Raw genomic sequence first — 16,965 nt, forward strand, 5'->3', positions numbered from 1 at the left:
GTGGCACCCATGGGAGCCCTTGCCTTGGCAGTGGCTCACTCTGAACACACAACTGAGCCAAGAGGACTGTAATTCTTCCTCTGTGCTGACTGAAGGCTGCATCATCCCCCAAAGGCCCTGGAGGAGTTGAAATAAGGATGAACATCAGGTCAGACATGTCTCCTGCTCACAGCCATGCACACATCTGCCTCTCCAAAGAGCTTGGAAACAGAGTCATAAGCACAGCCCAGCCCCAAGATCCACTCTGAAGCATGCGAGGAGGAGGAAAGCTCCTGGGTCAGCCCAGCAGGCTGCAGGGTCTGAGCAGGAGACTCAGAGACGCTCAGACTGAGCTTTCCACTCTCTTGCTCAGCTGCCCATAACTGCTGGTGCCCAGTGGCCAGAGACCCCCCGTGACCCTCACAGGCAAAGGAAACCAAAACACCCTTTGTTCCTCTTCAAAACACCATGTGTATCTGAACACCAGCTTACAGCTGATCTAAGGGAGTCCATGCCCTTGTAAGTTAAGATTTAAAGTTTTAACAAAAGCCATTCACTGTTTTGTCTGGGCAAGCTGCTGGGAGCACCAGCAGCTCAATTTTATTGATAAAAGCCTCTTTTCTCTAAAAACATGGGACCAGTTCTCCCCATGACAGCGAAGCATGAGCAACGCAGAGCTTCAGACTGCAAAGGACAACAGTTTTCCAGCATTTCTGCCAGGCTACGAGGAGGAAAAAACCCACATCCGACAATATCTGCAAATAGAGTGGGTGTGAAACCCTCAGGGACCAGTGGGCAGAGCAGGTTTCCAGCCTCTCCCAGCAGCTGGGAGCACAGCGGAGGATGCCACCAGTCTCTGTATCCAGGGCATCTATGTGTTGCTTTGCTTTGCTGTCCATTATTACGCACCCCCAAGGAAGCACCTGCTGTGTTGTCAGCAGCCCCCTGCTAGTTCCAGGAGAGCAGCCCCAGTGGATCTCTTCCAAGGTGCTCCCATCGACTACAGGGGGACAAAGCAATCAGGAAGCAGACAAGGAATGCATGACTTTCCCATCGCGGAGGGGCTGCTGGGATTTGCTGGAAGGCATCCAATTAGTTAATGAGCACTCCAGAGCTGAGTCTGGTCTGGAATTAGTAATTAATTACCACAAGACAAGAGAGAGTGAATATATTGGAGAAACCCACGTCTGTCCTAGGGATGGACTTAGGAGAAGAGAGTCTGCCCAGCAAGCCCACACTGAAATGGAGAAGAGCAGCTGGCAACCAACAAGCAAGCAGGATGATGTGGATCTCAGAAAAATGCACAACACCAGGAGCAAACATCACAAGTGGCCCCCATCCCAGATATCCTGTACCAGGAACTGGCCTAGCTGGGAGCCTTTGGCCCTGGAACTGCTTCTCCGTGCTGATCCCAGCCCATCACAGGCAACACAGGCGCAGCCAGTCAACACTTTGCTTCTGATGAGCAAAACTGGAGCAATAAGGTGAACAAGACACATCATCCTGGCTGGGTGCTTCCTGCTTCCACCATCCGCAAAGACCATGGCTTTGGAATAATTCCCTCATATTCATTTCCCTCATTAGTCTTCTGCTCTGGGCTCCTGAGCATGCTCCAGCGCAGGAGGACACAGAAGCTCCCAGGTCCAAGGTGGCTCGGAGGAGCCCGGCTGTCACCAGCAGCATCGGCCCTCCTGGGCACAAGCAGTCTCCCACCAGGTTCTCCTGGTTGAAAATCAGTGGCTGAGCTCTGAGGAGGAGGAGAATGTACCCTCCTGAGCATTCACTCCCAGGCCTCACAGTTCCTTGTCACCACCCGCCTCTCCGGAGCATGTCCCCATGCGGCAGGAGCTGCAGAGCAGCTCTGCATCCAGCCCCTGTGATAAATTAGCCAGGGATTCAGGCATTTCGGTGCAGCTGCCTCATCCTCTGCCAGCATGACAATGTGATTAATTTTGGGTGCAGATGAAGCTCATTTATCAGAGGCACGTGATGGCTGCGCAGGCTGCAGGGGTGTGCAGGGAGCCCTGGGGTGCGGGGCAGAGCAGGAGCCGAGGCAAAAGGCAGGAGGCAGGGAAGGAGAGTGAGGAGCCAAGCTCGGGGCATCTCTCAGGAAGGCTGTTTGCCACGTTGGCTCATGATTAAGCATGCTGGGGGAGAGGAGCCCGCGTGGGAAGAGAGCTTTTATCTCTGCTAACACACATGGCTGCGTCTGGGGAGAGATATGCAAAGGGAGGGGTGTAAGAGGATTGGGGAGAAGAAGCCGTGAGCCGATTACGTTGCATTGGGAGAGGCAATTCTACCACCATGGCCACTTATCCCCCACTGCCCCCTCCTCCAGGCCATTTTCCACTTTCTCCCCTTTTTCGAGGACCAGTGGGTCCTGTCTTGCCTGTCCCCACTCTGCAGCTACAGACACTTGCTTTTTGCTGCTGGAAGGAGTGTGGCCAGAGCTGCTGCAGCAGGAATTGTCTGGGAAGACAGAGCTGTATGTTCACTTCCCATGTAACACAGCCCTGACACAGAAAAATCACTTGATTGGTTCATCCACCTATTGGCTGGAGTTTCTCCATGTTCTGGAGTGTGGCAGTGCTGCTTCCTCAATGCAGCACAGCTCTCCCAAGGGCCTGAGCTGCTCCCAGATGAGGCTGCCAAGGTCACAAGAAAATTATCACAGATCAGGAGTGTCTGCACAGTTTTGGAGTGAGGAATAGCTTTTGGGGTAAGCTCACACCATGGCCGATGCCCTCCAGTGAGATGGATGCACAAGGAGAGGACATCAGGGCAGTTCCCTAGGCACCAGGATACACAACCTTCGTTTGCCCCCTGCCATGGTTAGATCTGCCCTAGACGGTGGTGTCCCCATTGCAGAACAGCTCTGTCTTGGAGCAAGGTCACGCCAAAACCCTGAGATCACCATAACAACTCTCCCTTCAATAATTTTAGGCCCCAAGTAGTGAATCATTTGCAGCTAAAGAAAAGAAAACCCCTCAAGTTCAATGGAGCCATGCAACCTGGGACATCGGTGGCAAATCCTTGAGCACATGGCTGATGTCAGTGCCTTCCATGGGACTTAATTATCAAACCAAGAGATAGCATCAAACAAAGAGGCTGCTTTTTTTGATAAATGCGTACTTTTAAAAGAGAACATGTCAAGAGGACAAAGGTGAAGATGACACAATACATGGTAGCCACGCTGATTGTGAGACACTCCTGCTAATTTATCCCAGCACAGAACCAGGACCCTTTCTGCTGGGTTAGAGGTAAGGTTAGAAAACCCATGGGGACTTTAGAAGTGTGAAAACATCAAGCACTGAATGGCACAGGGACTTGAGCCTGAGAAAGCCCAGAAATGTTATCCTTCTACCCACTGATTCCCCAGGAAAGTCAGCCAGGTGGCTGGTGGCAGAGCGGGTGGCCTGAGAGGAGCACATTCCTGGAAAGGTTACAGGTGACAACACTAGCTTGCAGCCAGGACTGCAGCTTCTGACATTCACATTTCTTCCAGGTCCTAAATGCTCCTCTAAGCCTGCCTCCTCTGCAGAGGTCCCAGGGCAGGTTGTGCTCTCCTTCCACCCATCAGTTCACTTTCTTATTGTTCCAAAGGTCCCCTGAGTCCCATCCAGATACCTCCCAGGTTTTATTACAATCATCATGCCAATCACGAAAGTTTTCAGTTCGCACATCCAACAAAGTTCACCCAGGAAGGATTAAAGATGCCCACACTGTTTCCCTTCATGGACTGTGGAAGGGCACTGATAGACATAGCGTATTTTCACACAGAGGGGAAATAATTCTGGGGTGAAGTGCAGCAGGAACTGGCTCCTTAATGGAGGCACACTCAGGCTCTTCCACCTGCCTGGGGAGCAGTGGTGGTGCCCAGCCCCACTGCCCCTCCAACCCCACGCAACACTTTCGCAACTGGCATGGACTCAGCGAGGAGAAAACACAACTGCACTTACCAGAGCTGAAATCCTACAAGGACCTGCTGGTGAGGCAAATAACCTGGAAAAGAGGAGAAAAAGAGATGTGGTTCAAGGGTTGGCTGTGGACAGCAACAGCAGAGTGTTGGTGTGGCCCAGCCCTGCAGGGGTGGATGGGGCAGCATGCTCAGACAGGGCTGTGGCAGGTGACCTACACTTGCATTGCACCAGGACCATCTAAATTGATCAGGGCCACCAAAATCCAGCCAGGCCCATTCGCCAGCCTCTCCAGGTGCTCAGCTGGTGCTGGCAGAGCTCTGAGCTGCTGCATACAGGTGGAATTCACCAAGGGATTAAGGAGCCATTTCCCACTCCCATCCTGGTATGAACCAGGCTGCCCCATCAACGTTCCCCTCTCATCAGCTCCTGGAGCACACCATGCAAATCTGCACTAAGGAGTCACAACAACGCACCTGGGAAACCATAAATATCTGTGAAAAATCTCCCCATAAATCCACGGGAAGGGGAATTTACAGCACTTTCTTTGGAGATTTCTCTGGGTGTTCCCTATTAAGCCACTGTGCTTGTTTGCATAAGTACTCCTCAGACAGTAAAGTCTTCTCTGCCATCAGTTATCGGCTCTGCAAACAGGAGCAGCACCAGGCGTGGGATGTACAAACACCCAGCTGTAAAGATGAGGGACTGGCTCCTTGCCTTGCGAAGAAATAAAGGGTATTAATTGCTTAGTGTAACCACGGCACACTCCCAGCAAGGACAGGGTGAACTGGTAGCCCTGACATGTACAGAACAACTGAGAAAAGGGAAACGAGCCAAAAAACTCTCTGTATGCTCTCAGAGTATGCCACACAATGGCAAAGTATGGAAAGAACGAGGATTTTTCACATTATTGGGGAAAAAAGTATCAAGTGGAGAAGAAATACAGAAGTGCTGGAATCAGCCCCAGCTACCCAAAGAAATTGCTGTAATATATTGTCCAGCCACATACCAAGGCCACTACAGAAATTAGGGAAGGAAATGCCTTGGCTGATGTAGCAGCAATGAATACACTTGTTAGTGATAATACATCAGTTACCAGGCTGGGCAGAAGCCTTTCCAACAAGAAAGGTTGACACAGGGCCTTATTAAAGAAGGTAATACGCAGTTAAGACACCTACTGGTCTCATCTGATGAATGGTTGACACAATACATCATATATATGCAGGAAGGGATTGAAAATAACATAAATATGCTCAATATGCTCAATGGTATCAGCCTACACCTCTGGAAATACATGTCCATGATATACGACCTGGAGATGACATTTTAATTAACATGTTCTCATGAAAATACAAACTGGAACCTAAGTGGGAAGCACCATATACCATCTTACTATGTTCCTATTTTGCTGTTAAAAGTTTAGGAAAAGAAAGATGGATACACCATTCTCCCATCAAGCAGGTGGTAACTAGCCAGCCAGCTGACAAATGACTGACTCCTGGAGAAACTCTCACATCAGCTAAGAATGAATGGGACATCTCACTACTCTTGGTATTATTGACTCTGTTACTGGTACAGCATAGCTAAGGATAAAAATGATGGATGATCCGGATTAGTGGAAAGTTAACAAATCCAAAGGGAAGATAGTTTCCCTAGATTATACAGGAACAGGGTTCCCAATTCCTGAAACACCTGACAGGACAACTCTTGCTTTCTGGTGTCCATCAGATACGGTTTGTAATTTAGCCTGGGCAGAGGTAAGCAGGAGGACAGGTCTCATTGCCTTGATAATACGAGCTGCTGCGCAACACTTAATACCAGTTGTTGCATGATGACAGATAATAGTTTAAGAAGTAATAGTATACAATTAAAATCACTTGTGAAGTGTTGACCCAGGACTGATTACCCTTTCTCTGCTCATCCCCCTTCAAAGCAAACAGAGAGGGATGCAACTGGTATTATGGGGACAAGATTGGGAGTCCTTAATGGTATAGATGCTGAAGTGCTCCTAAATAAACTAAGTGCAACAACAAGTGATTTAAGCAAATTAGAACACCCATTGCGATCCTCTCTATTAGCATTGGGGACTAATCAATGGCTCTTATCTGATATATTGCCTCTGTGGGAGAAAATTAATGAGAGAGACCACCAGCTGATTGTAGAGGCACTTGGAATGGTCCAGGGCAGTCTTTCACCAGCTCTTAGATGTATCCACACTCAAACGCGGATGCACTCCACAGTGGCAGCACTTATGAGGGTAGGCAAAGAAGGCACCTTACCCACAGATGTTTGAAAAGTAGCTTGGGACAACAGAACTGAAAGAGAATTTTAATCCTGGTGGCATTTGGCCAATTATGACCCCATTAACAATAAGGTCACAGTTTCTGTCCTAATAATATAATGCTTCAGTATACAGCATATACCCAATTGTTGCACTAAATCATGATACAATCATCCTCTTTCCCATAGAACATAAAGTATGGGTACCACAAAGTGGACACATGTGGCCAACAGTACATGGGAACAACAAGGATTCAGCTATAAAAGAAACACCATTAAACCCCAAGACATGTCTTGACACTGAGCAAAATGTATGTTGTTGGGGAAGATGAAACAGGAAGGCCTGGTAGATATGATTGCCTGACAAAAGATTTTGGGAATATGAAAACTACAGGCAACATCGAAATGAAAGCCACTTTTGAAATACCAGGTCTTAGTTACTGAACAACTAGAAAACAATGGTATGGCCGACTGAAGGTAATCCCCTCTTGATGGAACAATACCCTCTGCTTGCAAGCGGGTCCAAGGGTCAGAGCAGACCCTACTAGCTCAGCAGAAGGGGTCCAAAGAGTAGTTTTTAGAAGTTAAGATGTAACACTCTATGGTAATATAAGAACTCTTATAGGCTGTATGTAAATGCTATAGGATTTGTATCTTGTACTAGATTGGTTAGTGACAATTAGAATATTCAGTACAGAAGATGATTTATTGTATTGTAACCAGGACTTCAGGCACTCTATTCCTTACTTCCACTTCATTCCTTTCCTTCCTTACTTCCACTCTTGCTCTTACACCCTCTCTCTCTCTCTCACCTGCTTACTCTCTTGGGCCTGCTCAGAGCTGAGTCTGGCAGCTCTGAGCAGTGCCCCTATACCCACGCCTTTACAATAAACCGACTGTGTCCCAAGACCTGCCTGTAGAGATCTCTCCGTCTCCATCCGTCTCCGTCTGTTCCGAACCCGTCCGTAACCTACATATGTCATTTTGAAACACATGCTGATGAAATCCCTGCAACTGCACTTATATATATTGGAAAAGGATATGTTTTCTTAAGGACTCTTTGTGGTTTTATATTAGTAGGTGATATTACTGTAGATACAAGTAATCATTCGCATATTTGCATTCGTAACTTTAGTGGAATTATAGGGTATGATTTTAATTATACGGCTCCTGTTACGTCCCGCCAGTTGTTACAGTCTAATTATACGCTAGTTAAAGACTTGTTACCTACTTCAACTGGAATTAATCTTAATGCTGGTAAGGAAATTATCACAACATGATGACTTACATCAAGTATTAAAACATATATGAATTGATGGATAAAAACTATAATCACTGTCCACCATAATGTGGATGAAATGCAGTATGTGTTCAAAAGAGGAAAGAGAGATGGAGAAGACCACTGGTGGGAAACTCTCCTGGGGTGGTCACCTACAGCCACAGGAATTTATAACCTCCTGCTCCACCCAGTGGTAATCTTACTAGCTTTGAGTCTATTTGGTCTGGTGCTTGTGATCATTCTGTATATAAGATTATGGAAGCTGCCCATGCTTTTTGAAAGGCTTTGCAAGCTTTGCTAAATGTATTAGCAGGGATGCTTAATAAAAACAAAGGGAGGGCTGTAAAGAAGTAAAGGATATTAATTACTTAGCATAACTTGCTTAGCATTAGTACCTAAGATGTGCTGAAGCTTTAGGCCCCACTTTGAGCAGATTTCACCCTGCACATCTTCTGCAAGGCTGCCTGGGTTAATTGCCAGGAGAGCAGGTTGTATTTCAGCTATGACATTTCTCTGCATGTTTAACGTATCCCTATCATGACTCCAATGTATTTCTGCATAGCTAGGTGGGAGACAGGGGAAAATGAATAACACGTTTCCTTCCAGCATGAAATTGTGAGAGTGTCCTCCACTGAGTGCAATTACTGTGTACATGACTTCTGTAGTCTGGCTAATACTGCTAAGTATACTGGAGATTAAGGGATTTGGGGCTGTAAAGTCCATTTCATCTATCCAGGCCTGAGCAAGGGAATGCGAGCAGGGAAAAAGTCTTGCAGAAACCTCTGGACCAAGCAGGGTCTGGCCTGCAGGCAACCATCCCACCACATCCCCTTGCTGCTCTCAGACCTCTCCTAGGCAGCTCTGAGCTGTGTGGGGTATGTGAAGGAGGGCAAATGTGGATGCCGGGGCCAAAGCACATCCCTAGGGCTGACCCTTCACCAGTGGCTCCCAAACTCAGTGTGCCCCATCAAGGATGCTCCTGACCCTATGCCAAGCACTGCTGTCATGTTCCTGGACTGCTGAGCCCTCCCCAGGGTGGCACGTTGACGACACGGGACACAGGGATAGACTTAAGCGGTCATGGTGCTGCTTCTGAGAGTGCTCAGGAGGCACAGGAGAAGAGCTGTTATCCCTGAGCCAGAGAGCTAATAACAACACCGGAGCACTTCTGCTTTGGCTGAGGCGATGGCCTCTCTCTGCCCCACGGAGAGGGAAGTTGCAGTGCTTCCCACGGGGCTGGACTGTGCTGCCAGCCCCCAGCTCTGCTGCACCTTGGCTCCTCATCAGAGACTTGCCCTGGGGATGCAGGCTGAGCTAATGGGGGGAATACCCTGCCCCAGTGCTAGAAGCTAAGGAAGCCTCAAAAATAACTCTCCTAAAGAGCCAGCATCCTTCCCAGTTCAAAGCAGGCAGAGGCCAAGCCCCGCCAGCACTCCTGCCCAGGGGGGAAGCCATGGCAATCTCCCTCCAGCTCTTCCAAGCCAACGGAATATGAAGCAGAACAAATACTGGGTTGTTGTGAAAGCATTGAGGAGTGAAGCAGAGCAAGGAGATGGCTTTGAGTAGTAAAAGCTGCCCTTCCATTATGAGCTCAGACACAGCCTTATGCATCCCCAAGCAGCAGAGGAGCCATCTCCACTTTGATCTGGGTTTGATTTAAAATGGAGCATCTCCCTCAGCATCACCCGTGGGGCAGCAGTGAAGCAACCTCATTTTCCTCTGCTTTATCCCTTTTGCCACCTGCTGTGTGCCCAAGGTCCTAGGGCCACAAACTCTGGCTCCGTGCACTCCCCAGCCATGATGTGCTGGGGCACAGCTCTCAGCTGTGGGTGCATCCTGCTCCCTCCCTGCTCTGAGGTGGGGATGAGCCAGCACAGAGCCAGGGAAATGAGAACTTGCTGGGGCATAATGCCAATTCAACGCCCATTAACTTCCCACAAATCCTCCGCTCCACAGCCTTATCTTCCTCTGCCACGTCCCCTTGCTCCCCATCCTCCTCCTCCTCCCAGACTAATGGTCTTTTTGGATGTGGAGACAAGCTGTGTAGGTACCCTCGGCTGTGCTTGGGAGCCCTTCAATGACAGTATCTGCAGGAAGGTCTGATAGGAGACAACCCTGACACCCCAGGCACCCACAGGCGATAGGATTGCCCCACAGAGCACAGCTCATGGCCAAATGCTCTCCTGCTCTTGTGGATTGAATATCAGACTCTGAACATTAACTTTTACAGCATAATATATCCAGCACCAACCCACATTGCCAGGAGATACCCCAAAGCCATCACCACATCTGGATGCGAATGACTGTTTAAACACCCCGCACGGTCCTGTGCATAGGGGATAGATTTACTGTCACTTCTTGTAAAATTAGGAAAGGATAAAACCAAACAGCTGAGCAGCAATGTCTGTTGGGCAAGGGGGGAGTGACACCAGCACAGCTCAAGGGCTTCGGCTAGAAAGGGAGCTCCAGAATAAACACCAGCACAGCTCACCATGAGGCATCTTTGCTTGCAGCTCCTGCCCTAAGAGTGGATTTGACCTGGGAGCCCTCCTGACCTGCGGCAGCCTGACAGAGCTTGTTTGAATCAGCACTTTCTGCAAGCAGCCATGTTTCAGTGGTCCTTCCCTGCAGGGCAGGAGGGGCAGGAGGGGCAGGCAGCTCCCCTGGGAGGTCCAGTGAAGTTCCTCAGATCAACAACAAATGAAAAGCACTGACAGTGGAGCTCAGCCCAGCTGCCCTCCCTGCCTACGCTCTCACTGCACTGCTGGCCGGGCAGGAATTCAGTGGCAACACAGAGCCAACAGCAACCCTGCCACTGCCCAGGAACAGCTTCAGATTCCTCCATGCCCCCTCGTTCCCCTTGACCTGAGCTGTCTGCTCCCCACCTTGTTCCCCTGGCAGCTACATCCATGGGCTCACAGCACTGGCTTTGCAGAGGAAAAAGTTCACCTTTTCAGCAAAGAGCCCATGTTTTACACAACAAATTGAACTCGGCCCAAACCTTATTGTTCCACCAGAAGACTGTTTGCACAGGAAGTTTGTGTCCAGTCCCTTCCATCAAGAGGTGGAGCTTCCTACATGAGGAAGGGCTTTGGAATACAGAGCATTCCTCAAGGCAGCAGAAAAATGCTGGACCAGAGTTAGTGGCTGGAGGCTGGAATCTAGGCAAAGTTGAACTAAAATAAGGCCCAACTGGTGGACAATCACAAGGAATATTGCAGCAGCTGAGTTAGGAGCCAGAGGAATACTCAGCCTTCAGCTATGTCAAGGGAAAGAGAGGCTGTTTCTCCAAAGGGGGTGTCACAAGCAATATCCAAGAGTTACAAGTCGAATACAGCTGTGGAGGGGCTGGTTTCCACCAGTGCTACAGAGTTGTGACATGGTGCTTGAGGATGGCACAGCCACCGTGGTCTCAGGTTTGGCACCAGCCTTTGCTCCAGCCAGAAAGTCACATCCCTCTCCAGCCATGCTGAGGCTGGGGGACGGGCTGGGAGAGGAAATGCATTCCCAAGCCCATTTAACCTGCCTATGGGAGCTCATAGCATCCTTACATCAGAAACCATAACTCCTGCAGCCATCTCCCAGCCCTTCCAATGAAGGGGAAGGAAAATTCTTCATTTCGGCTCCCACCTTTTATCTTTAAAAACCACAACAGGCAAGGTTTAAAAAAAAAAAAAAACATGACAAACAATCCAAGGAAAAGAATACAACAGCCTTTGAAACCCCATCCTACAGCTGAAAGGGAGGGATGGAGGCAAGGCAAGAAAGCCAGTGTAAAACCTCATTACCATCAGAAATCCTCTCTCCCTGCCCTTACCTCCCCACTCATTTCCATATCACAGGGGACACAATACCTTTCTTCTCTTGAAAAACATCCCATTTTTGCAGAAACCGGCTGTCCCCACTCCCAGCACTGGCTTACAGAGCTGGGGAACAAAAGCCAGGCTCACACCTGCCCTGGCAGGCAATGCCGGTGTGTGAATCTCCAGGCCCTTATCAGCCTCGGGAGCAGTTTTTACCATTATTATTATTAGTCTACTTTATCTTTTTTTTTCCCTTTAGCTTCAAGATCCTTTAGTCAGTCAAATTATACTCAGAGTAGCAGAAGTGGCAGAAAATAAAGCATTATAAGGGGTTCAGGAAGTTATTTTCATCTCAAGGAGCACGTAAGAAAGGTTGACAAGCCTTTATTCTGCTCTTATGGGATAATCTGTAGGTTCCCAGCTGATAGGGGGGAAAAAATTAAAAGCATCAGAAGAAATTGCAGGAAGAAGTAAAACTGAGGCCTCTGCATAAATTGAAGTAATGTGCAGCTTGGCTGACAGCTGAAAGCACTGGAGGGTGAAATGTCAGTGCCAGGAAGGAAAGGGGCGGCCGCAGGGTCTGGGTAAGGCTGGACAGAGGGCACTGGGTGCAGGGCAGGAGAGTCACTCAGCCCCCTCCAGTTGGTCTTTTCTCCTGCTAAGTGGACCTGTCACATCTTTCCAGTCCAGAGCAGCACTAGCAGAGCAGGCGGAGAAGGGAGGGGAAGCAAAGCAGCTCAGACGTCAGTCGGCATCCCCCATACTGCCCCGGATCGCTGGATTTGTCCTGCTCCTGTCTGGCTGCTCCAATAAAAGCTACAAGCATCAAGTCAGGCACAGCAAAATTTTTCTGCCAAGACTTCAGGCTCTCACATTTACATGCACAGCGCAGGGCCCTGGGAGCTCCCAGCATCCACCCAGCAAGCACCAAATGCAGGGCTGGGAGCGGAGCCAGGGTGCCAAGGAAGGGGCCAGGATCACAGGGAGATGCACAGAGGGGAGAGAAGAGGTGGGATGGTCAACTCCTCTCCGAGCCATCGGCCCCTGGGGATTAGAGATGGATGCAGGCAGTGCTGGATGGCCAAGAGAAGCAGGGACAGGCTGCAGACCAGCACGAGGTAGCAGGGTCCTGAACAGCACAGAAAAGGTGCACAAATGCATTTGTTGTGTGAGACAGCCTTTCCCCCAGCGGCTGTGCAGAGAGCAAGGGAATGGGATCCCCCTCCTCATTAGCCAGGGCGTGAGGGCCCGAGGCAGCCCCCTCCCAGTGTGGCAGGGCAGCCAGCCTGATGCCTCTCCGGCTGTTCCGCGGCTGAGCCACGCGGTGCCGAGGCGGTGCTGTCACCAGTGATTGATGGCACGGTTCAGGAGGAAATAAATTCCCAGGCTTTCACAGGAGGTGAACTGGGGGGTGTATCCATCTTAAAGATGCTTAATGAATGTGCCACAGCCCGTGGAGTGGCAGCAGATACATCTCTGCAGCCAGCACTCCCCACGCCGTTCCTTGCGAGGCTCAGGCACAATTTAACAGCTTCTTATTGATTTTATTTATGTTTCCAAGGCCCTGGCAGTGTCTAGATTGCCCCAGTCCAACAAGAGCCCCATAGTCACAGAGGGGACCTGCACCTGATTTTCTCATCCTGCTCCACAACCCTAGGGACAAAACCTGGTGTTTGGCCAGAAAAGATGCAGTTTTAGGCTCACAGGGGCTTCAGCTCCAAGAAACGAGATGATGCAGGATAACTGGGGTGATGGTGAGCACTGGCACAGCACTGGGGCAGACGCTGCTGCCACCCATCCACATCGCCCCAGCACCAGGCTCTGGGTTGCACCTTTGAAACTCAAAGCAAAATAAGGACCTTTCCAAAGACACTCTTCCAAGATGGACTTTGGAAAGTCCTAGCTTTTATGTAGCTTAGCAAACCTTAATTTTCAAGGCAAGAAAAATGGCAATCAGCAGTTTTGGCATGTGACTGGGCTTTGTTTTTCCCTCTTCCCCTTAGGGGAAAAAAAAAAAAGGAAAAAGAAAGAAAAGCAGCAAAGAACAGCAGAGACCCAGCTGACCTTTCTGGCTAAGAGACCTTGTCTGAATCACTGGATGGTAACAATGAATGAAATGCCAGTGCCCTGCCTTATAAATACCAGCTTCCTCTAGGGGTGAAATGCCATCTTCCGAACATGGAAAAGCTGCAAAGAAAATGTCACCCTCGCCAAGGTGTGAAATGCCAGCCTGCTCCAAGATCCTGGGCTCACCCATGGGGAGATGGGCAGGCTAATGCCTGCTGATGGATCTCCAAATTCCTCCTGTCCAGGGCCTTCCTCAAAGCTCCATGGCATGAAGGGGACAGAACTTCAATGTGGGACAGCCAGAGCATCAGTCCTCCAGCATTACCTTCAGCATCTCAGCAGTGAGCTACTCAAAAAAGCTTCCTTGAGGATTTGGGTTACTTCCCTTTTCCAGAGGCTGTGAGTCAGAGGGCCAGTAAGACAAATAAATCATGTTTCAAGAATGGTTGGACAACCCAAAACAGTTATTTCCAGTTTTACCAGTGAGATGAAAAAACAATTGAGCATAAGGAGATTTTGCCATCTAAAAAGTTTATCACAGCCCGAACTCCTAGTTCCCAGCAAAAGCTGTTGTTTCTGGGTTTAATCCTATTTATTAAACATGGGAAATCATCCAACATACTGTCCTTGTGTGAAAAAATGCTTCCTGTGAAGCTGGTGATATTTGCACCATCTCCCTTACCCTTCCCAGGGCCAAATTTGGCTTAATCAAAGCCATGCTTTCCAGAAGCTCATCCTCCCTTTTACCCCTCCACTTGGCATCCTCCTACCCCAGTTTCCCAGTACCAAAGCCCCAGTACCAAACCTGTGCCAGGTCAGGGCAACACAGCAGGAGGGACAACTTGGACCATTTCTGGGAACTGTAGGGCTGCAGAATGTAACCAAGCCTTCCTACCTGATAAAATTACACCAGGAAATGAATGAAGTTGCTTTTTGTCTTCTGGGAACTGGAGCTGTTCTCTTTCCCCACACCCACACCTTCTCTTTTTTTTTTTTTCCCCTCATAAATGTGTGAAATAATTTTACCACCCTTTTTTTTCCTTTCAGTTACTCCTCCTCCCCTCAGATCTCGCCCTTCCTGGCATTTGAAAATAGCTCATGAAAAGGAGGAGGAAGGAGGGGAATGAAAGGAAGTGTGTGGGGATGCAAGATGGAAGGGAAGAGAAGGGAAAAATACATGAAGACTGAAAATACATGTTTTTCAAAGCAAACCAGAATGGCTGATTGCTTCAACTCCAGAACCCTTTCTGGGAAAGGGCTACTAATCTAGGAAGTTTTCTAAGGCTCTCTGCATCCTCTGAGTTCTTAGGCAACACCCAGGAAGAAAGTGGCACAGCACGCCTGGCTGCACCTGCCTGTACCTCGTGTGCAGGCAGCCGTCCCAGCTGGGCATCGGAGTGCAGCAAGAAAACGCAACCTTCCAGGGACCCAGATACCATTTGTGGTCAGAGCCGACTGGGAACACTCTACATGGATTTTTTTGACTTGTGCAACACTCATGTTGAACTGAAACGGCTGGAAAAACCACCTCAGGATTGATAATCTGCCGGCAGAGCAGCAGCTTGGCCCCACAGGACCCAGGGGCACAGCGAGGGGAAGGGTCTCAGCAACCTCTGGCCTCAAAGGGGCTGCAGGCTGAGGGCTGGAGGCTTTTTTTTTCCCAGCCAGCACCAGGCTGGTGACCAGGATATCCCCAGATTGCTGGGCAAACCATTAGTGCCGGAGCAATTCCGGGGACGGGTCTGTGCCCGGCCCTTCTCCCTGCTTGCCTGTGGAAGATCTCCACAGGAAATGGTTTTAATGCATCAGCGGCCATGTGCATCATGTCCAGGGCTTTCCCCCAAGTGCTTCTCTGTAATGGATTTAATCCTTGACCTGGAGTGATGCTGCTCTCACAGGTTCCCAGGGAATCAGAATTTCACTTGCTCCACAGCTTTCCAGCCAGGGAGAGGCAGTGGGGCAGCTGGCAGCCACAGCAGCCTCGCACCCCTAACACAAATCTCCTCTCAGCCTTGGCAGTGGTGGGGCTGCCGGCACAGGGGGAGGGATGCTCACTGCTAGGGGAGGCAGCCAGGGCAGTCTTTCCTCCCACACCCCTTGTCTCCATTTAATATCTCCTCTCTCCCTGCACAGCACCATCTACCTCCTTCCTGCTCCTGTTCTTTGGGCAGGTTCTGGGGCCAAAGGCATGCTTTCCAGCTTTTTTCTTAAAAAGCCCCTAAAACCTAATTCATTGCAAAGCAACCACTGCATGTCTGTGTCTGACACAAAAGGGACTTGGGGATTTATGTTAGTGGCGGCACCAAGGGGAATCCGCGGCTGGATCAGCAGCAGCAGGAAGGCTGGCAGCCACAGGAATTGCCAGCACGGCTGCTGTTGTAGCCCTGGGGAGCCACCCCCTGAGCAGCACAGCTCTGCAGGGATGCACAGATACAGTGCCAAGTCCAAAGGATGCTTCCCATCCCAGTCAGGAGCATGACGAGCACTCCTTGCCTTGAGAGCATCAGAAGCCAAGAAGGGAACTACGCCTCATCCTGTACCACACCAGCACCAGGAAAGCCGAGTTGGGCTGAGCCTGGGGGAAGTGGCAGCACACTGAGGAGAGCCTGGCTGCTCTGGGCAGGTTCAGGCCAAGCAAGAGCACCCCCAGACCCCCCAAGAGTGAAGATGGGGGGCTCTGCCACTGTGTGCAGCTCCCTCGGAACCTTGGAGGGGATGAGTTGACCAAACCTGACAGTGCTGCCCCAGCGCAGCGCAACCCAGTCTGCAGGAGCCCAATAGGACCCTCCTGAGATGGCAGTGGGACACTGAACATTGCTCCAGCTGAACACTCGAGCCCAGCAATCCACTTCTTTCCTGAGGAGATGCCACCCTGCAACACTCTCTTTTCCCACCCTCCCACAAGGACACTCATCTTTTCCAGCTGAGCTGAGGAACAAACAAATCATCACCCACTCCAAGTAGGTGGGCTGGCAACGGCCAAGGAGAAGATGCTTTGTGTTTGGCGATGGTCCACGGAGCTAAGTCAGCAAAGCCAGATGATAGGCAGTGAAGCCACCCTTTCCAATAACAGCACTGTGACACGCAGATCCATTCCTGCTCCAGAGGTCTCCAAGGGCTTAGTGTGAACTTCATAAGGCCCCTGTTTCCAGCACACAGGAATGCTGCTTGCAAAGCTAATAATCTTCTGAGGTGCCTTCATTAGTCTTAAAGCACTCTGCTTCTGGCCTCCTGCATCCCCATCGGAGGCCATGGGCCACATCCTGCTCTCGTGTACCGCAGTATAAATGTGTGTATCCACACCTGAAATCACATTATGGATGTTTCACTGGTGTCCAAACATGCTCTTAGAGGCTCAGAAGAGCACCACTCCTTTCATTTCCAAGGTGACAACAAGCCTGCAAGACCCCCAGCCCACCTTATGGATGTAACCTGGGCCTGACACAGTTCCTTCTCCAACTCCACTTTTTAGCTCCAGCAATCTGCAGAAATCCCTCCTCTCCTGAGCTCAACATGAGGCATTTCAACTACTGAGCCTCAAAATCAGATGCAGCACCTTTTACCTACACATCCCTGTGTGCCACAGACCAAGAGGCAAACACTGAAATACACCTTAATCCTTGCTTGCAGAAGCGCCTCT

The 16,965-nt window shown here is 49.9% G+C and overlaps 1 protein-coding gene across 2 annotated transcripts in view; it reads right to left on the bottom strand.

Annotated features, from left to right (window-relative positions):
• The window catches only part of LINGO1 (leucine rich repeat and Ig domain containing 1), a 154,432-nt gene that overhangs the window by 98,199 nt on the left and 39,268 nt on the right, over nucleotides 1-16,965 (bottom strand). For both annotated transcript variants that reach the window (XM_032122792.1, XM_032122793.1), the window contains one exon: nucleotides 3,939-3,981. The gene's annotated coding sequence lies outside the window, so the exon portion shown is untranslated. The remainder of the gene's footprint in view (nucleotides 1-3,938; nucleotides 3,982-16,965) is intronic.

The sequence above is a fragment of the Corvus moneduloides genome, chromosome 13 (genome assembly GCF_009650955.1).
Source record: "Corvus moneduloides isolate bCorMon1 chromosome 13, bCorMon1.pri, whole genome shotgun sequence".
Lineage (NCBI taxonomy): Eukaryota > Metazoa > Chordata > Aves > Passeriformes > Corvidae > Corvus > Corvus moneduloides.